This window comes from Natator depressus, chromosome 17 (genome assembly GCF_965152275.1).
Source record: "Natator depressus isolate rNatDep1 chromosome 17, rNatDep2.hap1, whole genome shotgun sequence".
Taxonomy (NCBI): domain Eukaryota; kingdom Metazoa; phylum Chordata; order Testudines; family Cheloniidae; genus Natator; species Natator depressus.
This window is the reverse complement of record NC_134250.1, coordinates 6,124,039-6,144,791: the sequence shown is the minus strand read 5'-3', so window position 1 is coordinate 6,144,791 and position 20,753 is coordinate 6,124,039. Positions and strand designations below refer to the sequence as shown.

The following is a 20,753-nucleotide window of genomic DNA, read 5'->3' as shown; positions in this document are numbered from 1 at the left end:
AAAATAACCATTTGTTCTCATCAAAGGAAACAAACGTAACTATCTCCACTGCATTTAACTCCCAAAGGTGCTGACCCACTGGTCAGCCTGGATACCTTGGCTGTTATTGCTACTAACAAAGCCGTGCGAATGACCAGGGGGGTTGGGGATCAGTGGTCAAACCAAAAAATAATATGGTTTTTTTAATTGTTTCAGGTCGAGCTGAAATAAAAAATTTGAAAAAGTTGAAAAAATTTTGTTTTGGGTTGAACAAAACATTTTGTTTCTATTTTGAAGGTCTTATAATGTTTTTAATCGGTTTTTAAATCAAATTGAGAACACTTCAAAATAATACATCTTTCTGAAATGAAAAGTTTCAACATTTCGTTTTGGAAATGCCCAAATGAACCAGTACCAAACTTTTCTTTTTTTCTTTTTCTTTTCTCAACTGAAACACTGCCAAAATCGACCAAAGTTCACAAATGGGTACAGTGAACCCAACTCTGCAATTTTTATTTTTGTTTTTTTGGGCAAAAAAAGGATTTGCATGAAAAATGTTGCCTAGCTCCAGTAAAGTTCAGCACGACGGATCAGGGAATCTGGCTATCACGTGTGCATGATTATTACTGCCCATGGTATAAACGATGGGCACACAATGACGATGCAACATCATTTACTTTCCTGGTACCTGGCACTGCCTGTCCCTCTCCCTCATTTGTTTTTTCTCACCCGCCTGTTACACTTTCTCATAACCTAAATGGTGGGCTCTTGGGGGCAGTCTTCTTCCTATATGTCTGTGCAGCACCTGACACAATGGGGTGCTCCTTGACTAGGGCCCCTGGCTGCTGGTGCCACGTAATAATAACTAATAAAGGCCCACATAAATCAGCGAGGAGATTTTGAATTGTCTGAGGCACTGCATGATAACAAAGTTGGTTTTAATGTTCCTAAGTACAAATACTAAGACTAGCCGCAGGTCAGTTATATGGTTAAGGGTAATTTGAAATTAATTTCTAATTAATACAATTTAACAAAAAACACTATCACATTAAAAGCCAATCTATAAACAGGAGAAGAATTTTTTTTTTTAATTCGGGCTCGTAAACCATGAACTGGTAATGGCTCACACACACTATTTTTTCTTTGTATAGTATCTAAGTGCTTTCCTTCAGGTAGTTACCATTGCTGGAAATATAATGACAACAATTTACCAACAGCACACCATCCCGTTTATAGTAGCTGATTCACTGCTTGGCCTGCATCTATAACCAATTTTAAAACAGACGTAGAATGCTAGAGTGATGGGTGGGCTGAGCACAGGTCTGAATGCCAGGAACTCCTGAGTTTGGATCCTGGCTCCTAGATCTCTGCCCTGGAGCAAGTCACTTAATCTCTCTCCTCCATCTCCTCATGGGTAACGTGTGAAAAATACTGGCTTGTGTCTACTTCCTCATTGTGTCATAAGATAACCAGAATACCATGTTAAAATGAGACCATGGTATTTTCGATTTTGATTCAGTCATTGTACAAAATCATTAAAATACCTGCTTCTCTTTTCTGTGAAAATTCCACGTAGATGTTTTAAAAGAGAAGGCATGTGTCCCTGAATTCCCCTCGCAAAGGCATTAATAACCCCAGGAAAAGACCCTGCATGGATAAAGGCCAATAGTTACATTACATTACATTAAGTCTCGGCATTTCCCATGATATTTGACGGTTTAAGCCAATATGCTAAAAAGAAAAAAAAAAGTAAGAGAGCTCATTAACTTTCAGACAATCTGGAAAATGCTTTGGCAAGACTTAGCTGCAGCCTGAAGGTTCTGAGCCAGATTCTGACGGGTGACTGCAGCACCTGCCATGCATAGCAGAAAACAAGTGGCCTTGATCCTGCTTCCTCCCCAAGTTGTGGAGGAAACTCCTCTGTGGGTAGTCTGTGGCTTCATCATGGAAGGAACTGGACCATGATGAAACTGAGCCTTTTCTGCTCCCTCACCTTTCTAAACAAACCGCCGCTGAACTTTGGTTTCCGTGGAACTCTCTTATGCTGAAAGTCCAGCAGCTTAACCAATGAAGGGGGAAAGTCATTTCCCCACATATACAATTGCTTGGAGCATGCAACTGCTCCTTAAATTATTCCTGCTCTTGGCATTACAGAGTTCAAGTGAGCTTTGTGTAAGGCTGGGCCATTAGTGCCAACCCCAAATATACACACATCATAAGTCACATGCCTTAAAATCATGAGAATGGCATAAAATTCATGCTTTTTTTTTAATGGGTTCTTTTTATTTGCCTGCTAGATTGTGAGCCTTTTAGATGCATTTGGGTCTTATTTTCAAGCTGTTCTGCACAAAACTGAGAGCTAGAAACTTGCTTTGATTTTTGTAATGAACGTTTAACCCCATGACTCTAGGAGCTGGAGCTTTGAGAGAAAGACCAACTATTGTGAGACGCATGTTAAAACCATGAGAGTTGGTGACATCGGAGCAGATGAGCACATGATGTTGTCACTTTTGCAACGTGTGTGCCAGGAACTCAGCTGCCTCCAGACTGGGCTAGGCCCAATAAACCTGCATTAAGTGACTGTGCTTCCTGGTTGGTCAGAAGAGCCAACAGATCACTATATAAACCCTGTAGCAACAACAACGCAGTGGCTACTTAATGTGCCCCATGCCTGCAGCAGCATCAGACCTGCTTCCTGTCTAGCCCATGCTCCCCCCTTTGCCTGCTCTGCTCCATCCTAGGCCCCACCTGCCTCCTGGCTCTGACCACTGGCTTGCCTCCTGACCACGACTCAGGCTATCCCGTTTGGTTCTGTTCTGACGTCTGGCTCCAGCCATTGGCTTGCCTGGCTCTGCCTGCTGATTCTGCTCTGACCACTAGGTTGCACTGCCTACACCTTAGTGTGTGCGCCTGGCAATTTGGGGGAGGTTAGCCAACATGAGCCAGAATTTATTATATTATCCCTCCATGTATGTCCAGGAGGGACCATTAGTATCATTGAATCGGACCTGCGTAATTCGGGCCATAAAGTTCCACCCAGGAACATGTGGCTGAACAAGAGCATGGCTTTTGGAAAGATGGCCACAGTCGCTCACGAAGAAGCTTGAACCTGCTAGCGTGAAACAGTTCTTCCAGAGAAGATGGGATGTATATTGCTTCCGAGAAAATAAACCCTGTTGTCCTTCTCGCCTCGTGGGATAGAAATGTCTTTGACCCCAGAGCTGGGCAGATTATTTCTTGCTGTGTCACACGGCTGCTGACTCTGCATGGTTCACGTGTGAGGAGCCCCAAGAAAAGCAGAGGAACTTCTGAGAGAATCTCAACAGGAAAGTCATGTTACTCCGGCCTTTTCTCAGCACTTTCATGAAGAAATCCCCTTCATCTCAAGAGGCATCCGGGATCCTTGCAGTATCAGGCCCTGTGTAAGACAAGACAGGGCTCAGACAAATGGAGGAGGGATTTCCTGAATAGGTAGTGTCCTAAGGTGAGATTTGAAGGATATGAGACAGATCGTGGTAACTAGAGAGGCCAACTGAACCAAGGGCAGGGTTTGTTTTCAACACAGGAAGAGAATAATAGGGAGGCCAATTACTGTTGGTTACAAAACTGGGGTTGTTACTACGTGCAATGTTTAGAGGTTTCCCTTAACCCCAGAGAGACTCAAGTCCATGTCAGAATCAACTGCAGACACTGGGGCCTTTTACAGCGTGTGGCTGTATTTTCTCTGTGGAGACGAATTGATCTCTATCTGGTGCTGAGTGTGTGCAGAGAAAGCAGCAAGGAGGGTTATGAACTGACTGACTGCCTTGCCATGGTGCTCACTGCCTTTTCTTCCCTTTCGGCTTTTCTTTCCTTGATACGGGGTTTAAAGCACCATGCGCCCAAGAGATTAGCGACCGATTGGGAAGGCAAGCCCTTGATTTGTGCATAGTGCATGGTATGGCATTACCTGGATTTTGGGGTCCAAAGGAAATGAACCCTGAGAGCCAACTTGCCATGCTGCTCAACACAGGAGGACAAAACATTCAGCGGCAAGATACTTTGAGCAAAGTTCTCCTTAGTGCGGAGGGAATGTTGATTCCAATATCCATAGGCGTGGATCTTCAACTGGGAGATCCATGTACATTCAAGGAAGCTGAGGGGGAAAAAACAGATAGGAAGAAAACATAGTGAAACACAATGCACCTGGTTCACTTACCCCTATCTGCCCTATCCTGCTTTCCATACTCTCGTGTGACTAATACTTGGGGTGTGCACCTAAGCCATGGAGGTGCTTTTGAAAATGCCACTGGTAGAAAACAGCCAGCAGCAGTAATAATGCTACCTAGCAATTGGATAGTGAAAGTTGCCCCCAGGCAGAGGGGCAGCAGAAGGCCTAGAGGCCATTTAAGTCCAACTTGAGCCCACAGCTAGGGCTCTGGCTGCACAGCTGTCCTAGTGCGGGGCTTTTAGGATGGAAATCGCTAGATAACAAAAGACATAAAATGAATTATTCTACAAAGGATAAGCCACTTCCTCTACATCTTCCCATCTCTCTGAAGGGCGTTTAGAATGTAAGCTCTTTCCGGCAGGGGCTGTCTTTATTTCTGTGTGCCCAGCCATATCACACATGGGGGGCTGCTTACAAAATCCAGATCAGGGATGGTTCAAAATCAGGTTTCATTTCTTTCAGATAAACAATGTTTGTTAACAGATAAGCGAGGCAGCGAGCCAGCCAATGACTAGGGCACTGGACTGGGAGTTAGGGGACCTGGGTTCTAGTTACTGACTTGGCTGCTGACCAGGTTTCTGATCTTGGTCCAGCCACTTCACCTCTCTGTGTTCCCCTGGCCACATCCTTCCTCTGTTTAGACGGTAGGCTGTTCAGAGCAGGGCCTGTCTCTCACCAGGCCTTTGGACAGTCCCTGGCACAATGGGTCCCTAATCTCAGTGGGAGTTTGTAGGCATTTTTAAAACACAAACAGCCACTACTAGGGTCTGGAAGGGGGCCTTATCCCAGCTGTAGACTAGTAGAATTTTGGATTTGAAATTGCCATAATGAAATGCCAGTCCAGGGAAGCCCTGACATTTGCAAGAAGTGGGCATAAAAATGCAAACCCTGGCACCAATTAAGTGCTGCCTTGCTCCCTCTGTTACCCTCACCCAGCTGAGCGGGAGGAGGGAGTCTGATCCAAAAAGAGGAAGGAAAGGAAACCTTGAGCTTGGGAGTGGTGGGGCAGGACAGCTGGCAAACCCCGGCTTCCCCTGCAGCCGGAGTAGCTTTTTAAACACACTCCTTTGTATGGGGGTGCAGGGAGCAGACCCCTGAAGGAGGCCAGGGAGCACTTACACCCCCTTGTCTAGCTGTGCTTGGAGCAGCCATTAGCATTCTGGAGCCGGAGTTTGTCGGTGAGCTGGGAGATAACTGGATCTGGGGAGAGGGATGGGCACATGGAGGGCACTCCTGTGGTCTCAGACCGACCCACTGGTATTGGATTGGCCTCAAGTCTCCATCCCCCCACAAACACTGCCCCAGCCCAGCGCATTGCTGACAGCGGGGTGCCCCTGTGTTCACACTGCTGCGCCCTGATGCGGAGCGTTTATCTCCCCTTTGCTTTTAGACCCGCCACGTTTGCCTTGCGCCCTCTCTTTGCCTTGGGAGCGCGGCTAGTCTGGAAGCCTGGTTTTGTACAAAGGGGGGGTTAATTTCCTTGAGCTCAGATCATTCACACTACATAATCGGTCCCATGAATTAAACCCCTTGTTCTGCTCACACAGTCTCTAGGAGCGGATCGTTATTCCCCCGGGTGTATTTGTGGTTTGAAATTCGGATTGTTATATGGCTTGATCGCGGGCGCTTCGCGCGCGTTTGATGCCGACGCGTGCGATCCGCGCGGCTTTGCTTGGCCAGAGATGCCATACGGCGTGACTTCTGTTCCCGGATTGGATGCGTGGTGCAAGCGTGCTCGGTGCAAATGTTTGTGGGAAGCGAAGGCACAAGGGGCTGGAGTGAAACCCATTCTAAAAACCCGGCACCGGGCACAGAGAAAGTTGCCCGGTATTTTCCTGACACTTTTAAAATTCCCATATTAACCATTATTAAAATTGGGCCACAAAATCTGATGTGTGCCCAGCTGGGGAATGATTTCAGCGCGGCAGGGTATGCGCACCTCCCTCCCGAGCATTCCCAGGATCTAGTATGCTGACACAATTATTGGTGGAAATCAAATTGAAAACGAATTTTAGGCGCTGATCCGGTCAGGGAACAGGGTGCTTTCTCTGACCTCTGCCAACAAAGCAACGCACCTGGCACGTAAAATGTTCCTGATCAATTCACAGAATTAGGAGATCCACTGAGAGACTCGGCTAATGAAATCGTTACAGAACTGAACCGAATTCATTGCTCAGCCCCGGAAATCAGAGTTTCGGATATATTCCCCTTACACTCCAGTGCTTGCCTCCTGTCTCCGCTAGAATCGGATTTAAACTCTGAAAGCAACGAAGGCAAAAGTGGCCCGCTGGGACTTCTCAGCCGAAACTTACATTTCAACCAGACAGGACCCATTTCCTCCACACTGTCCCCCCTGAGCTTTTTTATTTATTTTGCAACCTGTCCAGCCCTGTCTCGGGCTCCTGACAAGTCTCTTGCACAAAGCTGGCCGGGTGTCTGCTAAATCCGGCAGATGCAGGTGGGTGCTCGGTGCCCCGTTGCCGCACCGACTCGCCCGCTCTGAACGCAGTGTCGGGATCAGCTCGATTCCTTTAGTCCCCCTCCCCGGCTATTAAAACAAACAGACACAAACAGCTCGCTACCAGCTTTCCTGTGGGCTCCATATTTTCCCTTTCAGCAGTTTCGGTCACCTGTGGACTTTATCCCCCGTTTGTAGAGCTGGGGCGGCTTTTTTGGTTTAAACTGCTCCTTTCAGTCTGTTGGAGAAAAGAAAAAGGGGAAGACGGTGACTAAAGAGAGAGCCAGCCGGGCTGCAGACTGACCCTGGGAGTCACCCCGGAATCTAGTTTACCTGCTTATTTATTCTCCGTGGGAGCAGCCTGCCCATCTGGAACTGCTTCCACCCACCATCCGAATTAGAAAAGGGGGGGGGGGAAGAGAGTTCAAACGCACCAGGTTCATATTTCCCTGATCAGGAGGAGCAGGGAGAGAGGACCCGGCCCACAGGTACCTGGGGGAGCAGCCTTGGTCCTGGGGGGGAGATGAGCAGACGGTGAGACCCAGGGTCTTCGCACCCTGACCTCTGCTGGGGTTTGGTCTTGTCTTCAGGAGACAGGTGTTTAAACGGGGTGTGTGTGTGGGGGAGGGATCTGTATCTGTAGGCACCAATTTTCAGGGGTCTTTTTTAAAGTGAATAATAAAAAAAATATCGATCCTGGGCCGCCGGGCAGCCAGCGGCTGCTTCCCGGCCAGCGATCGCGGTTGTGTGTTGCAAACAATGCTGGGAACTGTTGTTTTTGTTTCTCGTTTCAATTCTCTCAAAACACGCCCCTCCTCCCCCCCCCTTCCCAGGTCATTCATGAATTTGATCGCATCCAAAAGATGCTTTCAAAAACTTCGCCGCTTGTTAAGTCTCCTCTCCTGATACTTCCCATTCGTTGTCTAGCGAGCTATTGGGTTTACACGATGGTGTATGAGTTGGGGGTGTCCCCTGCTGCTATTGTAACGAGCCAGGTCAGACTGTTTCACAGTCTCAAATCCTCACTTTTAATCCCGAAAAGGAGGGGCGGGGGAAGAGCCCAGCAGCGAGATTTGAGCAAATCGCGTCGTTTGTTAATCTCTTTTATTTACACGATGAACTACCGACAAACACAAACTCCGGCTCCCGCCGTTCCGGCGCTAGATCAACTCCCCAACGCAACCGGGGAGATTGTTCTGTGTCCCCGTTCCCTTGAGAGGGCTCCCCCCCCCTCAAAACTCAGTGGAACAAGTCTTGAGACAATAATCTGCAGTTTACTTCCCGAAAAGAAAGGAACGCTAAAAATCAAAGGGTTTTTTAGACCCAGACAAGCCACACTTGAGAAAATCCTCGGGGTCTATGTATCCAGGTCTCCCTAGCTCTCAAGAGCTGCCTATCCTGCAGTGGCCAGGTTTATGTATGGAGCTCGGTTGTTGAATACATATCTATCCACCTCTCTGTCTGATAACTCTGCACAGCGATGTTGGTACACCTGGCGCCCTCCGTGTGTGTGTGTGTGTGTGTGTGTGTGTGTGCAGGGGCTTACACACGCAGAAAAGACTGACAAAGGGTGACATGTGCACTGTTCGGCTGTGCGTAGGTGTAAAAGATTTGGGATCCGATGGTTCTTTTCTCACTACCGTCGGGGGGGAAGCAAGTGGGCGCGTTTGTTGTAACTTACACGCACAAGTAAGTTGCATGTTTGGCTTTGTGTGTGAGTGTGATGGATTTGTGTCGCAGACCGGTGCCGTTGCTAAGGAACCGACGTCGAAACATTTATCCACAACACACCATCGGACTCCCCAAATGGCTCCACGTTTTTTTCCCTGGCTCCAACAAAATCTTGGTAATCGTGAGCGTCCGCAAGATCATGTTTATGTCTGTGTGTAAATACATTGAGAGGAGCTGGTGTCCATGGAAGAAAAGAGGGTGACACTATGTTTCAAAACTGGCTGAGAAGGCTGGTTGGGTGCAGGTCTGGTGTCTCTATAAAATATACACAATACAAGCCGATATAGGTGTGTACAAAAGACACTGTGTACACCTATATTTGTGCGTAGGGTAGACGCAGATAGCTACACACACGTGTGGTTTAGGGCGAGGTTACTGCATGCGTTGTGCCCAGATCCCATTAGAATAATGAAGGGAGGGGTAATGCCATGATCCCCCGTCCGATTGTGCCGCATATCCCCGTGGATTGGGCTCTGACACACTTTTCCAAATGGAATTTTTAAACACTGGGGTTTAAACGATTTTTAAATGCCAGCGCCTGTTTCCCGCAAAGCTGGTCCCCCCAGCCCCGAGCCTTCAGAGCATTTCGAAAAAGCGGCCACAGCTCTGCCAGGGCAAATTCGTGTCTGTCCTTTTAAGGAAACGGAACATGAGCCAGATCGGGGTGTGTGGCTGAGGGCCGGGTTTTTGACCGAACGTGGGGAATAGATCGAGTTGGCTTTTATACGTCAGGCTAGTTTCTGAAGTGTGCGCGCAGCAAGGGTTAATGAAGTCCCGGAGCTGGAGTCCCACTGGGGGGGGGGGGGGGAAGAGGGGGACACACACTAAAAAGGGTCAATTTAGTCCCAACTCAGTGAAGACTTTTGTAATTGAAAATCAATCAACCTGCTGGACGGTTGAGAAGAAGGTCAGAGCTCAACGATCAAAGCGTTAGAAAATAGTGGAGGTAAAGGGGGGAGGGGGCTTTTGTACAGGGTGGGGAAAAAAATCTCTTCTCTGACCGTTACATCCAGTCTGTCTGTAGGGCTAGATCGGGATACACACCGCCTCACACGCGCGCTCCAGGCCAGAAAGAATCCAGAGGATGTGCGTGGCTGCAGTAAAGGCTGATCTGAGTTTTGTACGCACCGTGTGATTGGGGGAAATGGAGGGGGGGGGAGATCTTTCATTTGACTCCCACCCTCGTACCCACACCACCTTATGACACTCTAACGTAGCCTTGTTACAGGGTATATGCGGTGTTTCCTGGTGACATTTCTCCCTTCCAGGAATGGTAGAGACCTTCCCTCCAGGGGGTAAAACATTGGTGCCCATCTCGGATTGCTCCATTAGGCTTGTGTGGTGCTGTTGTCTCTCCCTCCCTCTCTTCTTCTGCACTTTTGCAAGCTCTCGCATCTCTCCTGGCAGGATTCAGAGCCCTGACATATGAGCACGTCAGGAGTCATTGTGACTTCAAGTCTATGGTAAGCCAGAAGTGATGTCTAAATCGCGCACCGCATTGCCCGACATTCGGGCTGACAATGCCGACAGTACTGCGCCCTATATGTGAGGTTCCGAGGCTTGGTTTTCCCGGGGGATAAGCGCCGAAGGAATAGGTTTACACGCAACTTTTCCCGACAAACAGCCTGGAAACTGTGTTTATACGTTGTTCAACGCTGAATAAATAAAGTTCAGTGGAGTTTGTGTCTCTGTCTCCCCGCGCGTTGTTATTTCCCAGAAATCTGGATTACTGCAAATATTTTCTTTAAAGGCGGAGGGAAATCTAAACAGTCTGAAAAATTTGGTGGGACATGATCGTGGAAGTCGGCAAAGGGGCTAGAGACGCCGGATTAAAAACACGAGGCACTTTAAAGGGATTCCTCGCAGTTCTTCCTGAAAAGATTAAACCAAATGCTAAGAAAAGATGCACCGGTCCATTTTACATGTGGCCCTAAAATAGATCTCTAGGTAGGTCAGTGTGAAATCTCCGGCTGCTGACAGGGAGTGGATACGATTATAAAAGCATGTGGATTCGCATCTCTTAAGGTGTGTGTCCACCATTGGTGTTTCTGCATGAAATTCAGGGCGTAACTGACATAAAATATTTAGTTAAGGGAAAGGGAAAAATCCAGAATCTAGGTTCATCGCTGTAAATGGGGGGGGGGGGGAGGAGATACGTACGTGTCAAAGTACATAGTTCACTATATTATGTGCATGCTCCTAAATTGCCTTTAAACCCCAGGTTGTTCAGTGCTGGAGCTGCAGAAATGCCCCTGGAAGCTGCCGAGAGCAGGAATCTCCTCCAGTCCACCTGCAAACGCTGCGGGGAGGAGAGAGGCTTCTGGTCGTCAGCAAATCGCCGGTGCTTCTGTGTAAATACCCGCCCCTTAGGGATGAGGAATCGCCCTTCCAGGATCTTGCCTTGGTGCTGGGGGATGGCACATTACGCGGTGTCCTGCCGGTCCAAGGCCCAGCGCCCCCGCCCGACAGGCGACAGGACGCAGAAGCGGCCGGGGCAGGAGCCGGGGAGCGCTCGGGAGGCCGGAGGGCTTCATTGAAACTGGAATAAGGGTGGTAATTGGATTTCCAACTCCGTCGCCTCTGCAGGGGTGGGAGGGGAGGGCGTTTGCCAGGCCAAGCGCTGCAGAGAAGGGAGGCGTCCCGGTGGGAAGGGGGCAGTTCTTGAAACACGTAAAGAGAGAAGAATAAGCGTGAGTCTAAACCCCGGTGCCTGGGAGTTTGCAGCCTGGCTATTCGCAGGGGGGAGGCTAAAGCGTGTGTGTGTGTGTGTGGATATGGATATATTGCAGGGGTGTTCGTTGCAAGGGTGTTTATCAAGGACACGTTCCACACTCATTCTTCCCTGGATTTGAATCTGATCCGAGTTACAACCGCTGTTGTCACCTCTTGAGGGAGAAAAAAAACCACCACCACAAAATCTATAGGCCACCCTGCCTAACTTCTCTGGTCCCCATTCAGTTTGCCTTGACAGCATCTTCTGTGGTGGTTTGTCTTCCCCTTTTGCCTTCCCCCTCTTTCCGATGCTGCTGTAACTCTGCTCCCCCGACCCCTTTCTTTTATTTGTGTGGGCGAGACACTGACTTCCAGACCACTCTGGGCCCAGGTGCCAGGGGTAGGGGGGTAACAACTTGTGCGAGGGAAAATCCTGGCCAGGGCCAAGCTAAAAGGCGTGCGGTAGAGGCCATCCACCTTACAACCAACCCCGGCAATTCTGGGGGGTGATCCTTGAGGAAATAGACTTTTCTCCTGCAGGGAGCGGATTGTCTGATTCCCGTCGAATAACGTGAGTGCTTTTCGCGGCGCCCGTGTGAAATATGAAATAACATATGTTGCAAAGCAGTGCCCAATCAAGTGGCAGAAAAGAGGGAGTCTGAGGCCGCTCAGGTAATTAATCCGACTTTTGAAAAGCAACCACACAGTGTTCAGCCCGAGCCAGAGACAAGGAATAAACTATTAGACATGTTTCCTAATGAATAATAAAAGTTCTCGCCAGCCCGAGTTGGAGGGCGAGGGAAATTCTGCTCAGCGCTGCCCTGCCTCCGAGCCGGGCAAAACGCTGGAGAACTTCCCTTGGGAGGAAGGGTTTGCACCAAGTGAATGTCCTTCCCCGGGGCGGAGAATGGCGCAACCGGTACGCGGGGGCGCTGGGACAAGGGTGGTTAATTGCGCGGCGGGTGTTGAATGGAGGGATCGGGCGGCCTTGCTAGCTGGATCCGCCTTCATTCATTCCTGAGACTCTCTGGGTCTGAGCTGTTGGGCTATAGGACAACATTGATCGAGTGACCCATTTTGGGTCCCTCTCCCCGACAGAGGCTGCAGAGAAAAGAGGTTTCTAAGCGGTCCGCTCTCTCGGGACACGCGTGTCTTCTCCACGGCAGCTCAGCAGGTGAATCTGTCCTCGCCTGCCACGGGTTCGCGGCTTGGCTTTTCGCGAAGCGAAGCCATAGGGCAAAACCTTGATGGTTACTTCTGTGGCATTATCGCCTCCACATAATATATACGTCTGGGGCTTGGGCCCTTCGGATATCCCCGGAGGGTATCTTGGGTAATAAACAGCCCTTGAACTGAGATGTATCGTTAATATAGATTACATTCTAATCTGTCTAGAAGTGGATCTCTCTCCCTTTGCATGTGTGTGGATATATATAAATCTCTCTAATTAGTGTGTGTGTGTGTATTCACACACACTAATTATACTCCTATATATCGAGATAAATTAGGAGAATAGGATCCATTTACAGTTCATTCCAAATGTGTTTCCAATGTACCTTTTCACAGACCGTTCGCCAAATGAAATATCTCGTATTGTTTTAGGAAGTAGCCCGGTGACCTTAAAATCCAACCGAAAAGAAAGCGCGAGGTGGAGAAACCGCACAAAGGGAGAGAGGGTGATTGCTGTGTTTATTTGACAGGACAATCTAACAGTATCTGATGAGCGGACAATGTCTCCCCCAGGCTGGCTCCAGGCCGTTGGTTTCTTTGGGAAGGGGGGCTGGAGACCCAGCCGGGCTGGGGGGGAGGACGGAGGGGGGACGGTATCTCTGCGCATCTGTTGGTCGTTGCCAACTCGTTCCCATTTTCTTCCCTGGTTCCTTTCGGGGGCCGCCCCGTAGGGTCAGTCCCGCGTTCCCCTCTTTTCTCACGGTCCCGCCGCAGGCTGCAGAGCCGAAAGCAGGAGTCCCGCCGGCAGGACGGAGCTCGGGACCCGGAAAGCCGCCCTTGCTTGCTCCTGGGCAGCTGCGGCTCCCCCCCCCCGCCCCCCCAGCCCCCTCGCCGTCAAACAGCCTGGCCGCCGCTTGCAAAGCAAACACACAAAGCCGCCCGCAGCTCTGTGCGGGTCACCCCCGCAGCGAACCCCGCTCACCGCGCTGGGATTGGCGCGACCCCGGAGACGCGGCGCCCACAGGTGAAGCGCAGGTGACCGAGTATCCCCGCCCGGCCGGGAGCCCCGTGTGCACGGGGTGGCGGGACCCCGGGCCCTTCCAGGCGTGGGACGGGGCCCAACCCGGCGCTCCTCGCTACAAAGCGGGACCGACGGACAGACACACAATAGTCCCACTGAAGCCAAAGGGCCTCGGAATCCGGCCCCGGCCGGGGTGCAATTAACCTGGATTCCCTGCGGCCCTGCTGCTCCGTGTTACTAACGCCACTTCGTGCTCCGGGGGTGCCGGCGAGCGGGGTGGCGGCAGGCGTGTGATTCAAGCCCACGCCCACCTGCCGCTTGCTCGCCCCCCCCCCCCCGCCCAAGCCATGCGGGGAAGAACTTGTCCCGACTCTGCCCGGCTCTCCCTCGTGACTTCTGCCCTAAAAATCACCCCACGCCCGAGCTCTGAGTTTCCCTCCTTGCGCTTCCCGCCCCTCCCCTTCTGCTTTTGGAGGATTTACATGGCCCTTCCCTTAGGGGTGAAGTGTCAGCAGAAGCTCGGTTTTCAGCCCAGGCTCTGATGGCACCCAGATTTGTCTTAAAATTAGCCATGGCAATCCCGCAGCTGTCTCCACTTTTATCTGTTTTCTCGCTGATCCTGCAAATAAATCAAATTTCTCCCAAATCCTGCAAAATCCAGGCAGAAAGGGCCGCTCCCTGGAGCCAATACAGGGAGGACACCACCATCGAGTCTGGTTTTTGGGGGGCTAAGGGATAGGAGACCCCCCCAGTGAAAGTTCAGATCGATTATTGCTGACATCTCAGGCTGTTCGAAATATTGGCTCCTTATATCCCATGCCTCCAGCTGAGGTCGGTACACGTTGGGTTTCTTTGTCCTGGAGAACAGATAGTACCCGTGATTTCTGTCTCCGGGGAGTTCCGGGGATATTTGGGGAATTTTGCCAATTTTCCTTTTCGAAAACCTTCCCTGAAAACGGATTTCTCTCTCCCTCAACAATAATGCAATGGCCGCCCGTGCCTCCCTCTCCTTTCCAGAGGCTGGTGAATGACAGGACCCACCTCTATCTACACTGTTTGTTTGTTTCAACCTGTGGCGTTCCTCTGTGTCGTGCCCGGAGCTCAGGGCGGCTGGTTTGCTACATGTGAGCTCTCCATTCATTTCCTGGCGAGGCCGGGCTGCGGCTGGGAGGAGGGCAGGGGCGAGGGGGACTTGCTGCTTGCGAGAATTGTTATTTTTCATCAATCACTCGCAATTTGTCTAAGTGCACAGGACAGGACACCAGCAGCCCTGCTGGCTGAGGTCACGGAGACAGCACAGCCGTGGAGAAGAGCAAATTGCGTTCGCTCCCGAACTCCCAGATCCAAACGACCGGCTTTGCATGACGAGGGGAGAGAGCGAAAGGTCCATGTGACATGAGGGAAATATGAAGGACTTTGACAGGTCTTAAACGGCCTGGCGCCAAGGCCTAAGTCTACAAGCTAAAAATAGAAAGGGGAGCGAGGAGTGGAGATGGGCAAAGATGAAAGAGGGGCAGAGGGAAAATGGAATGGGAAATTCGGTTGAGCGTTTAGATGTTTGCTTAAACTTCTGGGGGGCGGGCTTTGTCCGGGCTAACTGGGGGCACCGGCGAGGCATCTCCTTAAAAGACTGGCAGAGGTTTTGCAAGCACTGTATTTAAGCTCAACATATTGTTTTATATTGAACAGCCGTAATACACTGTAATGACCTATTCTTTCTCCTCTTCCTCCCCGGCTTCTCCTCTTTGAAATGAACCTGCAGCGGTTGGTGATCTAAGCGACGCCTCCCTTAATGCTGGGAATCTGTTTCATGTTTCCTCAAGTGTCAGGTTTTAGCTCCCCGATCTGCAATCCTGCTGGTAAAGCCCAAGGCTAAGAGGGAGAGGGGGGACTACAAACAGAAGACGTGCAAAGAAACCCATGTCTTGTAAACAACCGTAAGTGGCCCTGTTCCCCTCCTGATTCCCCCCATACACCACTGTTTCACCTCGAGGATAGGGGTTATTGTTAGGAAATCGTCTCTATTTATATAAGATAAGTCAGCATTAAAAAGATAGCGAGTCCCAGAAGGTTACAGGAGAAGGAAATGGCAGAGAAATTATTAGATCAAAACGCAGAGGCCAAAATGAAGCGTGTTCTTGCGTATTTGTGGAGCAGAGAGAATCCAAATCTTTCCCCTGGCTTCAGACTGAATTACGTCCAGCGTGATACAAGCCCAGCCCTACTTTTATACAGACCCCATTGAACCCCCATACAGTGCTCCATTAACCCCATTGCCCCAGTCCCCCTGAGTTGTCTTAGGTAAGATAAAGGACTCGTCCATTTACACTTTAACCACCCCGCCTCTCTAGTAGAAGGCCGTCAGTACTTGTAGAAGGCTGTAATTAATATAAAATCAAGTAGGCCAAAAATCTCACACAATCACAAGAGGGGGGAGATTTTTTTTTGTAATTACTTTGTAAAGGGGATCTCAAGTGCCTCACACCCACACACACACACACTAACACGGCTACCACTGACACACACACCTCAGTAATTCCACTGTCTTTGGGGTACGCATTTGCATTGCTCCGTCCTTTTTAGTCACGCTGATTTTTCACAAATTATTTTAGAAGAGTTTTTCACCCTCGGTTTACATTTAGCAAGATCAGCAATTCCTCCTGCTCTCTCCTCTGCATAGGTAGCCCTGCACTTTGTAGGAGATCCACCAAAGAAGGAATATAAAGCCCCCCTCTTGTGTGGGGGATTTTAGCAGCTAACAAAGTCAGTCATGCAATCGAATTTTTGTAGCAATAAAAAGAGAGTAAGTAACTCTGGGTCTTAAGGAGGAAGGGCGTGTTAACATATTTAATGAATATGGTGATTGTTAATTACGGCTGACTAGGTGAATAAGGAGAAAGGTATTTTTGATCAAATTTTGATCAAAAGATCTGAGTCTCTTTTGGCACAATCCATCTCTTGCTTTGCCTTGTTGCTAGTCTGTTATTATCTAACATAGCAGCTTAGATCTGGTGGTGGTTTTGGGGTGGGCGGAGGAGGAGATATTAATTCTTATTATTTATTCTTGATCCTGTTCAAACGAATTAGGAGACTGCAGCGAACCGGAGCAGCCTGCTCTCTGGAAAACTCAGTAGAAGTGTGGATGCAAACAGATTTTTGGAGCACTTTTTTGCCCCCATTAGAGGTAATTAAAACTATGGAGTAAATTGTTCTGGGTGCTATCAGGGGAGCTGCGATTTTTTTTCTCGAGCTGAGACTGACTTGTTGCAGGTTGCATGTGCGGTTATATCAGCCTAGGCTTCACCAGGCCAGGACACTCGGTATCCCGTGAAAAAGGATCCTGGATTTCCTCGAGTGAATGTCCTCGGTACACCCAGTCCGAAATATGATTGTCACGCCGAATTTCAGGGAGACGACTGGGCTTTCGTTTCTGTTTTAGGCGAAGCAGTTTTACAGTCACAGCGTCCTCTTAACTGCGGCATGCAACCCCCCTGGACTCTTTCAGGCAGCAGAGAAGAATACATATTTATGTCTCCCCCAAACAATCCTCTGTAGGATTTTTCAGATATGAAGTAAGAGGATGATTTAGATGATTTATTTATTGCACGGTAGCTGCTTTGTAAAGGGGTCGGCATTAATTCACAACAGCTGCCTTTATTATCAGCCAGATTTTAAGTTTGCATTTTTCCTCCTTCAGACAAGATCTGAAAGTCGCCAGGACTTTCAGCACCAGCGCTGCCCGTCCAGGGAGGGGGTGGTTGCAATTCCCCCGGATTAAAAGGCACCGATTTTGCTTTGCGGCAAAAGCCCCGTTTTGTTTGGATTCGACTGCCGCTGCCGTCAGCACATTGCCGCGGAGGCGAAAATCCAAAGTCCAAATTGTGTCTAAATTTCAACACATCCTGACCCCCTCCCCCCCATGCTACCACCTTCCCCTGCAGCTTTTAACAATCTCCTGTGCTTCGGTCCCCCGAATCCCCGTCCGCTCTGCGCACTCCCTTCTCCCTGCTCCAGCGCATTCTGGGCCCCAGCAGCTGGTCGCAAGATCCAGACTGTGGGTCTGGATTTTGCAAGGGGCTCCCGGGCTACCAGCCGGAAGACGCCAGTGTGGGCCAGGCTGGGTTCTTATCCTAGCCCATCAACCTTCCCGCAGGTTGTGAAGTGTCCTGGGTAACAAGTGTTAGGCTTTGATTCGGTTTCGCCAGTGGCGCCAGGGGCTGCCCTCAGCAACCCAGCGAATTGTACCAACAAACAGGGGGGAGCTGACCCTGGTCTGGCTTTAGGATCCTGCTGCTCCAAGTCGCCATCAGCCCCTCGCCTGTGTCCTCACCTGGCTGGCCTAAGGGAGAACAGACCATGGTCAAAACCCCAGCAACGAGCTCGCCCCCACCCCTGAAGGAAGGAGGGAAGGCGCACAAGCGTCCAGGGAAGTGACAGGATCAAAGCGCCACGCCGGGGGCAGACAGGGCAGCGAAACTGCCGACGAGCCGGGCCCAGGCTCGCCGCGGGCCAGAGGTTGCCGCCGGGGGTCTCTGAATGCTGCAGAGCGAGGCATGACCCGTGCGCACGGGCTGGTGCCCGGTACCCTGGGTGTTCATTACACGCACCGCGCCTTAAGGCCAGCGGGGCCAGCCCTTGCTCCGGAGGGCGAGATCTGTTTCCCGGCGCACAAGGCGAGTGAGACGGACCCATCCCTCCCCTCCAGTCTGCCGCGATCCCAGATGGCCGCGGCGGGAGGCAGCTCCCTCCAGCCGGCCTGCTCCTTGCTGCGCGCCGCGGAGGAGCGGCGTAAAAAGCTGGAGCCTGGAGCCGCCCCGGGCTCGGCGGCATCTCGCTCCCCCTCCGGGCTCTCCCCGCGCAGGGGCACTCACAGGCTGCCTTGGCGGCCATCTAGGGGTCACACGCTTCTATTCACCAGCCTGATGCGTGCAGGGGAGGGGAAGGGCATTGGCATCTCTCTGGAGGGGGAGGGAGGGGACCAGCGTTTGCACTGCGCCCTTCGGGATTATTGGGGGCTTGGGGCAGTTCCTTGGGGTGGGAGGAGGGCGCGCCCCCCTTCCCCAATCTCCCAGGGAAGCGTCTGGGCCGACGACCAGGCGGCTGGGACAGGAGCCTTGGGAGGATTTTGCAGGGCGCTGTTTGAAGATTTTTGGGTAAATATGAAGTGACAAGAGACGGGTCTTTATTGTGGAGTCTCAGCCGCCTGGCGCCAAGCCCCTCTTCAGCAAACGGAGCCCCCAGTTAATCAGAACAGATCTCCAAATGGACCTCTTAAAAGGGACAAGCACACCCCCTTCCCACCCCCAAACAATGGCTCCTGCGCCTTTAACCCCTCCGGGTGACACCCTCTAGCAGACCATCTATCAAGGGGAAGGGGGGGGGGTTGCCCGACCATAATCCCTTTGCAAACAGACCCAGGGTTTTCCTTCAAGATTATCTGCATCTAGGCTCCTAGTAAACAAACCCTGCGGACCAGTCTTCCCGGGGAGGGGAGAACCAGCCTTGAAGCATGCAGACCGGGGGGCTTTTTAACGTGCAAAGCTGATAAATAACTTGTCAGGGGGTTAGTTAAAATCATATGTAAACCTCAGCAGTCAGGAGGGTGCGGAATTTAAAAAAAAAGAGTATCATTGTCCCTCTGCAACACCCTAAATTCCCTCTCCTGCTGGGGGCTTTGCCATGTCCCCCACCCACCTCGCTAGGAGAAACAGCGGGTGGTGCTTTGAGATCGCCCCCCACTGAGAAAACGGAACCCCCCCTCCGCCGCCTGGCTGACTCCCCCAGAACAGAGAGGTGACTGCCTGGGTCCCCCTTCAAAGTTGGATCATCATCAGCCCCATCCCCGGGCACAAAGCGGCGCCTCCCTCTCTGCCGCCCGCTTTCCCCACCGTGTCACTTCCCCAGCGAACTCAGTGAGTTGCAAAACACCCACCCCGGCGCAATGGGGAAGCAATGAACGCGGTGCCGTGGTCCAGGCTGGCCATCACTCACCCCGGGGCTTTTGGCGTGTGGTTCTGGAGCTCCATTCCCGTCCAGCTCCGGCGTGCCAGGGACCACAGGGGGGGATTTAAAACGGCGATGCGCCGCGCGGGTCGCCCCCAAATAGTTCAAGCCTCCCCGCGCCCCGCAGCTGCCGGCTCTGACGCCCTTCGCGGTCTGCTAAGGTCCAGGCGCGCTTCGCAGTTGCATGGATTGGCAAGCAGCGCTGGCGGTGGTGGGCCCCACCTAGATTCAGTGGCCAGTAACTGGCGTAGGGCTGGAGTCATAGAGTTTCCCCCCCCCCCCCGGCCCGCCCGTCTCCCCTCCACGTCTTATAAAATTAGGGGGTTGCAAAGAAGAGTCCGGGCTTTGAAGTGAGCCTGTTACATAACAGATAGTCCAAAGCCACGTTAAAGTACTGAGCCCGCATGCCCTTTGCAAGGCAAGTTAAATCAACACAACTTGATCATAACCTTGTATTGGGGGCGGGGGGGCAGGGTTGCCTTCAGATTTCTCTATCGTTGTACACACGTCACGTACACACACAACTTGCTAGCACACACACGAACTAGCATGCACACACACGCGAACTATGCACGGATGTACGCGCACGCCGCCCTTTGTATGCACACAAAAAACCCACGGGCACACTCCGGCTTGCATATGCCTACGGCACATTTACACGTAATATCCCCCCTCGCCACATCTAGAACTTTTTAATCTGGGCGACTCCTTCCCTCCTCCCGCCCAGGGGAAGCCGGGTGTGTGTGTGTGTGTGTGTGTGTTGCTTTGCACTTCTGATGTGGGCTCGCTCCTCTCCCGAGGTTTCCACCCGACTCTCTGGGCTGCCCCGTGCTTCTGTCAGCAGTTCCCCGCCTGCGAAGCGCTCCCCGCCGGCAGCAAATTCAGCGCTGACCCGGTATGCGGAAAGGAGCTGGGGGTGGGATTTCGAGCACTTTTCTCTGTCATTGGTTAATATTTTATTCTGTTGACATGTTTTCTTACTGCCGGTGCTTCCGACACCTTCTTTTTTTTCTTCCTTCCCTCCCTCCCTCCCTTCCCTTCCCTCCCCCCCCCCCCTTACCCCAGATCTTGGCCGGAGCTGTCAAAACCACGCCTATGGAGATCCACAATTGGTCTGAAACGCGTAAAATCAGCAATCAAGGGGGCTTGGCTCATTAGCGAGGGGATCAGCGCAGGAAGGACATGTGAGAGAGTCACAGTTTTACAGAGATCAGGACAAGATCTAACCATTCCGCTCCGGGTCCTTTCGCCCAGCGCAGCCTGGCCGGAGGTGGAGCCGGATCGCCCGCCTGTCTGACTCTCCGGGGGTGCCGCGGTGGCCGTGGGCCCCCAGACTCGCTGCGGTGGGGAGCCCTTTGAACGCCCCGCGTGGACCCTGGGCACCGCCGCGGTTCGGCTTTTGTTTCTATTTCAGTCCGGCGAGGGGCTTCACTGCGCCCGGCGCCCGCTCGCCTCGCTGCAACGACAAC

The 20,753-nt window shown here is 51.4% G+C and overlaps 2 long non-coding RNA genes across 5 annotated transcripts; one reads left to right on the top strand and one right to left on the bottom strand.

The window, feature by feature from the left end:
- Nucleotides 1–342: 342 nt before the first annotated feature.
- Nucleotides 343–19,518, bottom strand: LOC142000191 (uncharacterized). 2 transcript variants are annotated; one of them, XR_012642187.1, is made up of 3 exons: nucleotides 19,273–19,518; nucleotides 3,929–4,114; nucleotides 343–3,397 (listed from the first exon to the last, which is right to left on the bottom strand). It is a non-coding gene; the product is annotated as an uncharacterized LOC142000191 (long non-coding RNA). The 2 variants fall into 2 exon arrangements; XR_012642188.1 differs by lacking the exon at nucleotides 19,273–19,518 and adding an exon at nucleotides 6,820–6,872.
- On the top strand, nucleotides 14,410–20,706 carry LOC142000190 (uncharacterized). 3 transcript variants are annotated; one of them, XR_012642186.1, is made up of 4 exons: nucleotides 14,410–15,218; nucleotides 16,369–16,465; nucleotides 20,085–20,179; nucleotides 20,350–20,706. It is a non-coding gene; the product is annotated as an uncharacterized LOC142000190 (long non-coding RNA). The 3 variants fall into 3 exon arrangements; XR_012642184.1 differs by lacking the exon at nucleotides 20,085–20,179; XR_012642185.1 differs by lacking the exons at nucleotides 20,085–20,179; nucleotides 20,350–20,706 and adding an exon at nucleotides 16,552–17,127.
- The last annotated feature ends 47 nt before the right edge of the window (nucleotides 20,707–20,753 follow it).